General features: G+C 31.0%; 1 non-coding gene across 1 annotated transcript; it reads right to left on the bottom strand.

The window, feature by feature from the left end:
• Positions 1 to 7,000: 7,000 nt before the first annotated feature.
• LOC142552465 (U11 spliceosomal RNA) lies at positions 7,001 to 7,126 on the bottom strand. The gene has a single exon (XR_012821794.1). It is a non-coding gene; the product is annotated as a U11 spliceosomal RNA (small nuclear RNA).
• Positions 7,127 to 15,288: the final 8,162 nt, after the last annotated feature.

Genomic DNA, 15,288 nt, shown 5'->3' with positions numbered 1-15,288 from the left:
AAGTAGTAAAGTTCGCACTGATGAGAAAGTGAATATTTAAATTATTATTGAATTTTTAGTATTGTACATAATTATTGAGATATAAATTAAAACAGAAGCTTGAACTTTTTTGTTGGTTGGTGAAATATAACTTAAATACCTAACAAGTAATGGCTTGCTTATAGAATTTATTGCCAAGTATTGAATATGTATAAAATTTGAGTTCTCAAAAAATAAAACACAGTCATAACTACAACAAAATATATATATATATATATATATATATATATATATATATATAATAAATACATTTTCAATTATTTTAATTTTATTTAATTGAATACTTGTTATATTTAACTTTTTTAAATAATTTTGTGTTTGTATATGTAAGATTGAACTTGTCGTTTTATTAAAAGTTATAACTGGTGATAACAATTTAACTCAAACATTTTAATCATACAACAACATAAACGTCACGTGTCGAGATCTCTTTTAAAAACAAAATTATTTCACCCCAAGATCTTCCTCCCAAAAATTAAACATTTTGCAATATATGAGAATCGAACACGCCACCTTAGCTCAACTATCAACTGTGGGATCGAGTGTTTTTCACTTTACCTAATGTTATAGCTTATGGTAATGGTATAACTCAAATATTTTAAATCACGCAACAATTCAAATGTCTTGCGTCGATTTCTCTTTTAGCAGATACAATTATTGTACTCCTCCAACCGTATGTATAATTTTGTTTTTTAATAAAAAATATTTGTAAAAAAAAAAAAACAAATGACGAAGCTTTAAGATTTTGATATTTAACAAATAGTATAGATTATGTCACTGAAAATAGTAAACAAATTATTTCCTAGTAAGATATGTTGGAACATTTCATATTTCCAATCTTGCTTGATTTTGATGTTAACAAAATTTATCATTTTGTTACTAATGAATTTACCTAAGTATACAGTTAGCTGAACGTAACTGAAGCTATCAAAGAATGCAAAATGAAAGTACCAACTGATTAATCGTATTAAACCAGTTCAACTGATTGTCCAGCTGGTAGGTGGTTCAGCATAAAATCTTCAGAAGCCCGGCCAGCTAATGAAGAGTTCAACTGATAAGAGCCCAGCTGACCAGTTCAACTGAATCAATGAAATCAGTTCAACTGACGAGCCAACTGATTTCACCTCATTAGAACAAGACTATTTCAACTTACCAGTTTAGAATATTAGTTAGAAATCAATCAGTTTGCAGAACACGACAAGGTTATTCAATAGAATCTAGCTGTGCACAAAGGTACAAAAGCAATTGCCAAGTCAAAGAACAATAATAGACGTTGCATCAATGTTTAAAGCCAAAACATTCTAGAATGGTTGTCGGAAAGTACAAGACAAGTATCAATGAACGGATTCAAAATGAAATTGATACTAAACTTTGATGAGTTAGACGCTCACAAATAAGACTTTTTCCACCGTCAAAGTAAACATTTCTTCAGAGGAAAAAAACAAAATGTAAATATTCAATACTTTTCACGAACACAAGAAATTGAGTTAAACTTAAAATAATATATAGAGATAATGGGAAATTTCCAAAAATCGTATGAAAAGATGAGATATAAGTTATTGGATCACCAAACCACTCAAAATTTGATCTTTAGGGAAATAAAAGGATCTATTCAAACAATTAATTTGATTTTCGCTGGAGTACTAACATTGTGCTCAATACTGATGACAAGACCCGAAACTTTACTAATATATATGTCGCCATGTCATTACAATAGTGAAAATTATATAGAATGCGGAAAAAAAAAAAAACAACCAATTAGAATACCAAAAAATTATATAGACAAATTTACCAGACTAATATGCAAATTGAGCAGATTTTTTGTGGACTTGGGATCACATTTGACTCTTAATTCCCCAGTAAGTAAGGCATATGGGAACGCAAAAGAATATTTGTCTTGTATGAATTAAGAACAGAAGGACTAAACACCAAACGAATGTGAAAAGTTGCAAGTCTATTGATTTTCTTGCATCAAGTGGCGGACTAGTCAATCCTATCTCTACTCTAGGTTTGGTCCATACTATGTGGAGAGATTTAAATTTCATATATACAAGTTTTAATATGTTATTGAATTTGAAGATTGTATAAAATTATCATAGGCCTACCATACATTTTTTAAAAAGAGTAGGTCTAGAGGTGGTCGGTACGGTATATCGAATCGAAATTTCGGATACCGTATACCATATCGAAAATATCGATATGAGAAAAATTATTATATTGTTACCGTATCGACTTTTCGGTATACCGAAAATTCGGTATGCTGAAGTTTCTATATGGTATCGGTAAAATACCGTCATATCGAAAGTATATATATAAAAAATCAATCTCTTGTAATTTCAAGGTCATTGATCACCAACACTAAACAAATCTCTCAAGACAGTCAAAGAGACCATTAAATATATATACAAAACAAATCCATCAAGACAATAAACAACAACCGCAACATGTGTCGGGAGATCCATGATATCAATGAACACCAATAAACTTTAACCGTAACATGTGCGACTCCTTCATGTGCTATCTTTTCAACAATGTCTGAGGTCCTATGATTTCTAAAGCATGTCAGATTTTTAACAAGTCGAGGCTCAGGATCTAGTCCTCTAGCTAGCTGTAAAGTTAGGCGACAAAGATAAGACTTCTTAACAATTTAAATTCTCAACTATGAGTTGTGTTGCTTCACCGAACTTTGATTTGGACTATTTTAACATAATGAGTCCAAAAAAAAGTTAAATTCTTTATTTTGGTATGTTATCGATATATATCATTTTATATAAAAAAATACATTATATTTTTTAAAATTTTAACTTTATTATATAAAAATATTATATATTTTTAAATTTAGATATATTATTTTGGTATTTCGATATATATACCGAAAATTCAAATTTCATATCGTAACCATGCCAAATATTTCGGTATCAGTATCATATCGTACCGAAAAATTTCGGTATACCAAAAATTTCGATAAATTCGGTATTTTTCGGTATGGTAATCTCAGTATAACGAAAATTTGGTATTTTTCCCCACCTTTAAGTAGGTCTTTTATAAGATAATCTCATTGATCTTTATTCGTGATATGTGTCAACCATTTCCATATTTACAATAAAAAATAATATTTTTGTCATAAAAAGTAATATATTTTCTTGGGTGATCCAAAAAATTGATCCGTGAGACCATTTTATAGGAGATTTTGTGTTTATAAAATATATTATTTTGATGTTTATATTGTTTAGAAATTCTTTTTTGATGGATCGTAACAACCTGTTATAATTTTTTGTCATTTGTCAAGTATTCTAGGTATCATGATGGTTTTCAGAGGCATAAAATGTATTCATAAAATCTTTTAGATAATTTTTAGGACGGAAGGTTTGCAATTTAACTAAAAGTTGTGATTAAGTGCACTTTTTCAATAAACGAGAATCGAATACGTGATTTTGGTTATTATATCAATTATAAATTTTAACGCTTGCCATTTTATCAAAAGTAATAGCTGATGGTAATAGTCCAACTCAAATCTTTAAAATCGTTCAACAACTCAAGACTCACGTTTCGATTGTTCTACCGAACATGAATAAATATTTTACCCAAAATAATATTTCTAACTTTGTAAATCAATTTGTACATTATAACCACAACAAGGTTTTTTCTATATTCAAATAGAAAATTTTGAAATCCGTATAACTAAAGATATATTAATTAACTTTCTCAATCATTACTAAATTTCATTCGAGTAATCTCACTTTCAACATTTGAAAAGTAGGTGCATGGGTTCCAACGATACTCATCGATCACACAAGAAAAATACAAATTTGTTGGATGGGAACTTATCAACATTTTAGGTAATTATGTCAAAAAGTTCTCACTAGTTGGAGTTGTTGATTTTTTTAATTATTTATTTATTTTTATTTTTTATTTTTAAGTCAAAGACAAATCTTCTTAATGACATTTGATAAACGGATGCCAAGACAATAAGGGAAATGACAAATTGGAAGAACTATAACAAATTGACAACTAAACTTTTTATTTTAATTAATTAATCATTAAAATTTTGATTTAAGTTGTCTTCTAATAGTTCCAAATTAACTTGTGAACTACGTACAAATTCTATGGGAAATATTCCATTTATCCTGTCATGTTGATGATGATGTCCGGAATATGATTTTACGTGGTCATCTTCGAGTCTGCTTTGATAATTGACTCATTCAAATAAAAACAATATGATATTCATTTATTTGAATGGAATATGTAACTATACATGATGCCGATCAAATATTTGAATTTTACGTGTAAAAGACACTCAAAACATACATAAATGTATTACGTGGATGAAAGATTTGTTTTTGTTTTATGAAAATGATTAATCCAAGTTGTTATAAAAGTTCATTGTAAGCTATTTTAAATTTTGATTTTTTTGGTAATAAAGATACCATAGACTTACCGATCAAAGGATGGGAAATTATGAATTTAGGTTTTAGGAAAATACAATAAAACAAATTGTTCGAGTCTTTCTTTAAATTATATAAATCTCTCGAATTTTTTTTTATTTAAAAATACTAATAAGTTTTCTATAACTAAATCTTCACTATTCATGAAATTAATTACTTAATTGTGTGAGTATTTAATTATGTTGCCACTTACAAGAAAAGTGCAAAATCAATCTGTAAATCTCGTCTGGTGGAGTCCAATTGGAGGGCTTATTTCAAGACTGCAGTTAGGGTTAGGTGATTAATGTTTTTATGCCCGAATATTTTAATATTGACGATGAAGAAATTGGTAAAGCTTTTGAATTAAATTAACCAAACCCTAACCACTGTTATTTACTTTCTTCCTTTATTAATTTATACCGGTAAATCTGTATATATCAAAGTTTATTTTTGAGTTTTTATTTAGTTCTAAATTAATCGGGTTTTTTTAAGGGAAAAAATGGATGTCTTGAGGAGAAAAGGGTAGCTACTACATGTTAAATATGTGATATAGATTAATATTAGACGTAGTTTATATATACATATGATTTTGGAAATCATTAAATTACTCAAAACCCTAACGCAGTTGTGTGGTAAATCGATTATGGCAGTCGATTTTTAATGAAAATCGAAATGGTGAAGAGACAAACATGTCGAGCGAAAAATTAATACAATTTTCCTATATTTTAACGAACTTCTGAAAGAGATCAAAACGTGTTCCTCACGATTGTTAAAAGGTCACTCTTTAAAAACTTGAAAGTGTGTACCCATGCAAAAAATATAGATGCCAAGCAAAGTTAAAGAGCGATCGAAAATGGAATAAAGCAAGAAAAAAACAAAATTGTATTACACTTTATTATGTAGAAAGTTTCCTTCAAAAATAAATTATTAGTCAAAGCTAACAAATTGGACTATTAACGTGACAATTTGGAATTATAATAAATTTATGAAATTGATTAGCTAGATAATTCGATTAATTTATATTGATATATCTATAATTAATCTATTAAAAATATGCTTAATTTTTTTTTTAGATCGAACAATTAACCAAATAAATCAAAGCAAGGGAACATTTTTATTTCTTGTGTTTTTTCTATTGAACTAATCAAATAACTCTAATGTGTTATCTGGACTAATTGATTTATCTGATTAATACAACAAAGCTAAAGATCTAATTATATTAGGTTTGAATTTGTAAACGTAAATAAACAACTTTATATTAAAATGATTTACATTTTAAAGTTTCTTCGGCCCAGTTTTAAAATACCACAATTTTGGCCCCCTGAGACAAATTTGGGCTTTCTAATATTCTTTATATATATATATATATATTATTACAATTTTGTTTTTTGTTTTTTTTTTTAATTTCAATACACACTTTTATTTTTATTTTTTTTATTTCAACAATTCAAATATCAATTTAGTCCCTCCATAATTTGTCAAATTTCACTTTAGCCCATCGATAATGATAAAAAAGACTGTACACACACGCATCGCGTGTGCATAGTAACTAGTATTCTATAATATTAAGGTTGAGGGCATGATAGTAACCACCTGGGAAGGAGACCAAATTTTTCTTCCAACTTTACCCTTATATGATACTAATATTACACTTTTGTTTTTTTTGTTTTTTCTACAAATTTCAAAACACATTTTTATTTTTATTTTTTTTATTTCAACAATTCAAATATCAATTTAGTCTCTCCATGATTTGTCAAATTTCACTTTAATCAATCGATAATGATAAAAAAGACTGTACACACGCATCGCGTGCACATAGTAACTAGTATATATATAATGCACTAGGGCTGTCAACGGACTGGACGGGTTTTGGCGGGGATGCGAATCCAATACCCATTTTCATACTTGCCCCGATTTACGCATTTTTTAATCGGGGATTTTTCATCTCCGTCGCTACTGAGACTAAAGTCCTTGTTACAATCTCCATACCCGAATTTTTACTTGAGAAATCTCCTTCTCTATTATCCGGGGGGCATATCCGCTACGAAAAATTTAGTCTTTTTCAAACCCGAACACCCGGTAAAATTACCATCCCTACTTGTCCTTGACCATGTCTTGCACGTTTGTAACAATTTAATCTTTAGTTTATAGTAAAAAATTGGTGAATTGCTATTAAAAAAATTTGATGAAAATTGAAACAACAGTGTAAATAAATGGAGATGTTATTATGGGAAATTATAAGTTGAAATAAATATAATAAAATCATAATATAACCTGTAAGTAGTGTAAATCAATTAATTTGAACTTTTAGATAAATGAACTATTTTCAACAGGAGTTTTATTTTATCAAGTTAATCAAATGATAGATTTTCGTTTGGTTTTGAAAAAAATACATAATCAAAATGATCACAATAGTATTGGAGGGTTAATTGAAATTTTAGATAAATGAACTATTTTCAACAGTAATTAAGTTAATCAAATGACAGATTTTCGTTTGGTTTTGGTAAAATACATAATCAAAATTATTACAATAGTATTGGAGGGTCGGCCAAAGGACCAACCCTATGGATTTTCCAGAAATTGTGTCGGCCATATGTCTTGATAGCCATACAGCACTAACCCCATGAGGCTAGCATGGCATATTTAGCCAACCGACCCTTTTAAACCGCAAGCAAACGAGTACACCTCGCTCTTATAGAAACACGTTTCGGTTGGCGATTTATCATTCACCGATGTGGGAATAACTATTTCATTCAAATATCGTAGATCTCATACCTCAAGTTCGAAAATATATTGTGATAAATTAAATCACATTCTAAAAATTAAGAACCTAAATGAACTGCATATGAAAAAAAAAAAAAATCAAAACTTGAATTCGATTCAACAATCGAATTGCTTAAAAAATTTCGATCAAGTTCGCTACGAAAGATTCAAATATATTTGCGAAACTATTCGAACAAATAAATACACGAAAATTTTGAAACACAAACATAATCTTTACCATTAGGAATCAGAAACTACTACATCATAAATAAAGGAAGGGGAAGGAATAACTCTGCTTTTCCGACCAGTCATAGAACTAGCGGGCCGATCGGCCGGCGAGAAAAAAAAAAAAAACAAGAATATAGATCTCTAGTCTTCCGATATCAAGCCCAAACTACTAGAGATATCAGATGTCGGATTCTTCAAAACATTAGTAACCACATGTGCATCCGATTCCACAAAAGATTTTTGAAAGATGTAGCTCTTTAAGCCAACTCAAAACCTCGCGGATGCTCAATGCTTCAGCGGTTGAGTGATATTATGTTGAATGTGACAATGTCGTCCCGTGACCACATTCGAATTTGTCTGAAGGGTGTACGAGCAATTCTGTAATATTGAATATTTTAAATAAATCACGAAATTCAAAACTACTTGTTATCCAATAAAAAATTGAAATTCCTGGTATAATAAACCAAAATCCTCTGCAATATTAGATATCATATCTGATTATTATTTGAGTGTTTTTGCTTGAGTTGTACGGGATTAAAATTTAACGTACCGTTTTGAGAGGGGTTGATGTGCATAGTTAAAAGTTTTTTCCATAGAAAATCTCTTTCGACTGGGAGTTAAAAAAAAACATAATCATAAATTTTGATTCGAGAACTTATATTCCTAAATAATATAATATTACCATACTATATATTTTAACATTTTAAAATATTCATAATTATTCAAAAATCAAATATCATAAAGACTTATATGATGTGACAACTATAATAAAAAAAATTCCTTAAAAGAAAACTTTTCATACGTTTAATTTCCTAATAATACAATTTTAGAAACTCGTTTTAAGACAACTTATTCTCGAACACCCGTAACCTATGGTTCTTATATGATGCTATATCATGGCATATTATAACTAGATTGGATTCCAATTTTGTGTTACTAAAAATCATTTCAAGTCACTAACACTAAAAATAAAAATTCTAAATCCTAACAAAAAAGATTAAACGAAAGAAAAAGTTCTAAAATATATTTAATAAAATAAAATCTTTTATATTATTTTTTAGACTTCACTTAAACAAATTTCTGAGGTCATTTAGTTCACCCAAAATTAAATATTTAGATTTCACCTTAAATTTAGTATGTTTTTCATTATTTTAACTAGAGTGGGTCTCTTGTGAGACGATCTCACGAATCTTTATCTGTGAGACGGATCAACCCTATTGATATTTACAATAAAAAGTAAAACTTTTTCATGAATGATCCAAATAAGAGATATGTCTCTTAAAATTCGACCCGTTAGACCGTCTCACACAAATTTTCTCCTTTTAACTATCATTCGGCTCGATTAAATTAAAATCAAATCATGCTCAAACTAGGAAAACTTAATACTTGACCTTGATACTAGGGCCTTGTTCTCATATTAAATCCCCAATCATCCTCCATTTCCTCGTCTCTATGGGTAGGCTTTCCAAATATCAATCATCTTCTCTATAGGAACGCCCATCGTCTCCGGGAGGAGTTCGATGACGAAAAGAGTCATTAATAGAAGCATGGTAAAAAGAGGAACATCAGAGACTAGCTTTAAGAAGAGTTAATGTGTGTGTTTTTGCCGGCTCACCAGGGTTCCCATCCACTCCAAACTTCGAACCGATGCTTACCATAATTATCTCAAATGATACAAATTTCATTAATGAAAAAGAATTTAATGATTGATCAAATCACATATTACCAAACAGATCAACATTTTTAGCTGCCACCAAGGATAAACATGAATCTCCGATCCTTCCGCATTTAGTGGATACAATGGTGGCAATAAAGATCACAGCTCTGGACATGAAAGATAACAACGATGGGGAATTGTTTCCAAACCGAATAATTTCGAAAAGAACAGGTGAATATAACCTGATGAGATTCGCTCCGGCGAGTTGATGGAAGAACAGAACAAAAAAAACAAACACAAGTTGTGGCTTGTATCTCCTTTTCAACAAATTGTTCCAGGGATGCTATATTTTCTTGAATGCGATACTAGCCATCACTAAATCGTTAGATTCTTCGTTTATGTCAGTAGATTCCACTCATAGTTCTCAACAGGGACGGAGCCACCCCAAAGGTTGGGGTGGGCTTCAGCTCAGGCTTGATTTTTGGACTTATTTAAAAATATAGATTGAGTTTTCTTTTTTTTTTTTAAATTTTAGCTCATTTTAGTCCATATTTTAGCCCACAAATTTAAAAAAATAAAATAAAATAACATTTTAAAGATATAATTTAATTTGAAAAGGAGACTAAAATTCTAATTTAATTTATTGAATTAAAATACACTTTTTAAATTTAAGTAAAAATCTAATATATACACATATATATTCCCAAAACCCACCCGGCCCATAAACCTAATACTTCACTTCAGCATCCTCCTGTACGTGCGTGTACAGTTCCTTCACTTTCATCCTCGCATGATCTCATCCTCTGCTCCGCGCGCTGCCCTTCAGGTTTGTTATTTTTGGTTGTTTGCTTCGGATTTATGCTGATTTTTCGATGATTGTTGCTGCTTGTGGTATATGTTTTTAAGGACGTCGATTTTGGGTGTTTCCAGATTTCATTTTTTTGTGCAACTTCTGGTTTCTCGATGATTGTTGCCATGTTTTTGTTTTTGTTTTCCTTCCAATTAATTCAGCCCAGGATCGAAATTTTTTCTGGCTACGTCCCTGGTTCTCAATATCCTTCGAGATTCCTTTGGCCTACCTTTTTCGATAAGTGAGTTGGGTGTCTCTGGGAGGAACAACGATCCGATGATAAAGATCATCTCAGGTAACGCAGTGGGCCATAGAATTACACGCCACCCATTTTTGGGTGATTCTATGGCATAGTTCAAATGATAAACAACTAAGATTCCGATGTAAATGGAAAGCTGGAAGCAGATATCCAGTGCCCCATGATGTTTGCATGGAGTCATTCCCGACAGATACAGTGATGCAGACTGCGAGAGAACAAAAAAATGGATTATAAGTTCATCATCAAACTAATATATCTAACACATACACCTTGTGTTATAGTAGATGTTAAATAAGTCAACTTGTGTCTTGAGTTTTATTGACTTTTGTGTAAAAACAATCTTTATTTTAATAATATTTTATGATTTTATCCAATTATGACATTAAGTTTATCTGTATACTCATACAAGATACATATATAATCATACAAGTTGCATGTATAAAAACCTTCAATAAACTATGTTACTATGAGATCATACATATGATGGCGATCGTGAGATTCATTTTAAGTTACTGTATATTCTAAATATGTTTCTAGCCGATTCAACCATCTAAAATAAAGATAAAGGTCGCTCGAGCTCGAGAGTAGTGAGACCATGTTTCATTCGTATAGCCCCAGAGATGTCTAAACATGCAGATGAATGATCATATGATAATTATATTGAACAACTCTCTCTCGCACTTTTCAAGTGGTTATCACTTATCGAGTGGATAATTACGCGGTTATGGTTGTACATCGTTAGTCCTTTGACTTGGAACAACATGAAGATTGTACGGACTAGCATTGCATTTTGATTCCTTTATTGACTCCACGAGCATCATCAGGTGACGAGATTGAGTATAGTTCCAACATACGTAGGAGCTGATGCATTGTAGTTAGGGATTTTCCGCTCACCTATGAGCATGAATATCATATATGATATGATGAATTAATAGTGAAAGAAATATATAGCCAGCGTAAAGAATGTTCTTTAGAGAAAAGTGGTTACATAGTTGCACATACGATGCCACTGTGATTAATTAGAGTATATAGTTATCGAATTCATATGCACTCTCGATATATAATTGATTTTAGATTTGATCAAGAGATATGTGTTGAAGGGACCATACTGTATACTAACCATAGTCTAATGGTTTTTGCGGACACTATCAGTGATACCTATAGGATCATGATGTGATACTATTATACGCACTTATCATGATCCAATGAGTGCTATCATAGTTGAGTTCTAACATTCTTGTGATCGGGAGGTTGATGCATTTAAGGCATGTGGCTAATTGGAGTAAACTCATATAAGAGACACATGTTGTCTCAAATCACATGCGTTGAGTGAATCAACGACTAGCTGTATCTCTAAACTATAGAGGGTCACACATGTATTGAATTATGTGTTCCAGTTGAGATAGTCAAATTCAATGTATAACCCACGAATTTTAAAAAACTTGATTTATTATTCTTGTACTTAAAGTTGTACCAAGTTTATCCAATATCTTTTATTTATATCTTTTATTTAAAGTTATCCATAATATTTAAAGTTGTGTGAGATAATAAAATCCTAATGTAAAAATATTCATGGAATTCGAAACTCTATGATAAGCCTATAAATTTTTTTTGGGTGATAAATAAACATGCCAAGATCCAAGACTTTAAGAGCTATTGGATATAAACATGTGTATTTCAAAAATTATGGTACATAATTTCAAAATTTGGGAAGAAAATACAAGACAAAAGTACAAGATTGAGATAATGTTGATACACATATGGAATTTACCGGATGCTGGAAAATTAGATCTGGAATTCGAATTTCCAGGCCTAGCAAAAGGGATAAATTTGAAAATCTATCCAAGGAGATAGATAAGGGATGATACATTCACCACAAGAAAAACGCTAAACGACAACGGATTAGGTCATTTAAAACTGTTGTAATTGAGGGTGTTGTTGAAAGTGCGTTCAACGACAACAGATAAAATCCATTGTCATAGCTATCCTAAAAAAAAAAACCGTCGCTAATTAGGATATGGTTTCCGTCGCTCAATAGCGACAGTTTTTGACAAAGCCGTCGCTAATTAGCGACGATTTTTGACTAATTAATGACGATTTATGACTAGCGACAGTTTCTGACTAAACCGTCGTCAATTAGCGACGGTTTTTGACTAAATCTGTCGCTATGTTTTTACGTAAAATAAAAAAAATATTTTTAGAATTTAATAAATATCCAAAAAAAACTTATAATCTGAATAAATAAATAATATTCATGATCTTAACTAACACTTGAAAATTTACCAAGAATTGAATCGAAAAAACTTATCATATTTCAAAATTAATATTGTCTAAGAGAGAAAAATTTATCGTGTGAAGAAAATGGACCGAAAACACGGATATTTATAGACAATTTATGATGGTTTTTGTTTATTAAATAGCGACGGTTCACAATTAGCGACGGTTGTTTAATTAACCGTCGCTGTTAGCGACGAGTTTTGTAAAATTGTCGCTAATTTAAAAATGACGATCAAAACCGTCGCTAAATATAGCAACAGTTTAAGATAACCGTTGTTCTTTGTCCAAAACACGCTAATCCACAATGGTTTTAGAAAATTGTTGTCGTTTGTCCAAAAAAACACGCTAATAGACAACCATTTGTCGTAGAAACAATTGTTAAAAGAAAAAACACAACGGTTTTAATAAAAAAATCGTTGTCTTTGATATATTGTTGAAGACATATTTTCTTGTAGTGATTCTCCTAGATTCAAGATTTATTTTAATTCAAAATTTCAAACACGGAGATAATGCACATTCAGGATAGTAGTCAGCCCCTATAAATAGGAGGAGCCTCTCATTCGAAAATCACACCTGAAAATTACTCCAAATTTTCGGAAGTTTCTCCCTAGTGCTCTCAAGAATTTCGAGATTTGCACTCTTAGTTCTACCGAGTGTCGAAGCTCTGCTACAGTCTAGACCTAAGGAGGATTCCATAATCCTAGCACGGAAAAATCGTTCACGTCTTCATCCAAATCTAAGGTAAGTGGTCTTGTTTTAAAAGTATAATTTCGGTTATGCCTTGTTTCATTTTTTTTATTTCGAAAGTTAGAGTCAAATGCAATTCTTTTTCTACCCCTTCTTGATACCATTATCATATGTTTTTTGTTTGGTACCGTGAGGATTCAATTGGATATGGGTGAGAATCGTAACATGAGATATGTTTAGTAAACCATCAAAAGTAGAGGAATCTCAGTGTCTAGGCCAAATTATGCTTATGTTCATGCTGATGATATGTCATATTAATTATTTTATGCATGATATGTTGTAATTTCGAAAATCATGTATCTGTTATGTATGTGCTCAAACGGTCCCCACTTACTGAGTAATGACCATATCATTCACCCCTTACTCTTTCTTCCTAGATAAGTCCGAAGATCAGATAGGGGAAGAGGAACATGCACTACAATAAAAATACAAATCAACAACACTCATAAGACAACGGTTTTTATTAAAACCGTTGTGTTTTTAACTTTTAACAACGGTTTTAACAAAAACCGTTGTCGTAGCCTAAAAAACCCGTTGATAGACAACGGTTTTTAAAAAACCGTTGTTTTGATGTGTCTACGACAACGGTTTTTGACGGTTTTCAAAAACCGTTGTCAATGAGCGTTTTTTTGGGCTACAACAACGGTTTTTTAAAACCGTTGTCTAAGAGCTTTTTTTTGCTACAACAACGGTTTTAACAATCGTTGTCTATGAGCGTTTTTTTTAGGCTACAACAACGGTTTTTAAAAATCGTTGTCTTTCGGATGGTTTTTTTGGGCTACAACAACGTTTTTTCAAAAACCGTTGTCTATATAAGATTCTGTCAAGGGTCAAAGACAATGGTTTGTGTAAACCGTTGTCTTTTGGATGATTTTTTAACTACGACAACGGTTTTTCAAAACATTGTCGCTTTTTTGTGTTTTATTTGGTTAACGACAACGGTTTTTTGAAAAAACGTTGTCGTAGTTTATAATTTTTTTTAAAAAATTGATTAAAATTAACGACGGTTTTTAATAAACCGTCGGTAAAATTAGCGACGGTTTGTCTTAAATCGGCGACGATTTGATATAAACCGTCACCATATTTAGCGACAGTTTAGAAAATAACTGTCGCAAATTTAAATTAGTGACGGTTCACAAAACTGTCGCATTGTTAAATTTGTGACGTTTTAAAAAAACCCGTCGCTTAATTTAGCGACAGTTTCAATAAAACTGTCGCAATTTTAAATTAGCGACGGAACACCCGTCGCTAATTTGAATTTTGCTACAGTTTTTGTAAAACCGTCACTAATAGCGACAATTTTAACAGAACCGTCGCTCCTAGCGACAGTTTATACAAACACCGTCGCTAATTGCAAATTGCCTATAAATACCGCATCCTTAGTCATTTCTTCTCACGACAAATTCTTCTCTCTTCAGCTATTTTCAGTTCTAAGTGTAAATTCTAAGTGTAAGATTTTAAATATTATTTTAATTTAAAAAAACTATTTTAAATTCGAAGTGTAAGATTATAAATATTATTAATTTAGTAAGATTGTAAGGTTTTTTTTTGTAGGTTTATTAAATTATAATAGTAAATTTTTTTTATTTTACGGAAAAATTTAGCGACGGAAAGCATATGATAAACTGTCGCTAAGTAGCGACGGAATCAATATAAACACCGTCGCTAATTAGCGACGGAACATTAGTAACCGTCGCTGGTTTGCAATCGGCGACGATTTGATATAAACCGTCGCCATATTTAGCGACAGTTTAGAAAATAACTGTCGCAAATTTAAATTAGCGACGGTTCACAAAACTGTCGCATTGTTAAATTTGTGACGTTTTAAAAAAATCCGTCGCTTAATTTAGCGACAGTTTTATTGCTCGTCGCTAATTTGAATTTTGCTACGGTTTTTGTAAAACCGTCACTAATAGCGACAGTTTTAACAGAACCGTCGCTCCTAGCGACAGTTTATACAAACACCGTCGCTAATTGCAAATTGCCTATAAATACCGCATCCTTAGTCATTTCTTCTCACGACAAATTCTTCTCTCTTCAGCTA

Source organism: Primulina tabacum, chromosome 7 (assembly GCF_025594145.1).
Source record: "Primulina tabacum isolate GXHZ01 chromosome 7, ASM2559414v2, whole genome shotgun sequence".
Classification (NCBI taxonomy): domain Eukaryota; kingdom Viridiplantae; phylum Streptophyta; class Magnoliopsida; order Lamiales; family Gesneriaceae; genus Primulina; species Primulina tabacum.
The sequence above is the reverse complement of the archived record's forward strand: the minus strand, read 5'-3'. Positions and strand labels throughout refer to the sequence as shown.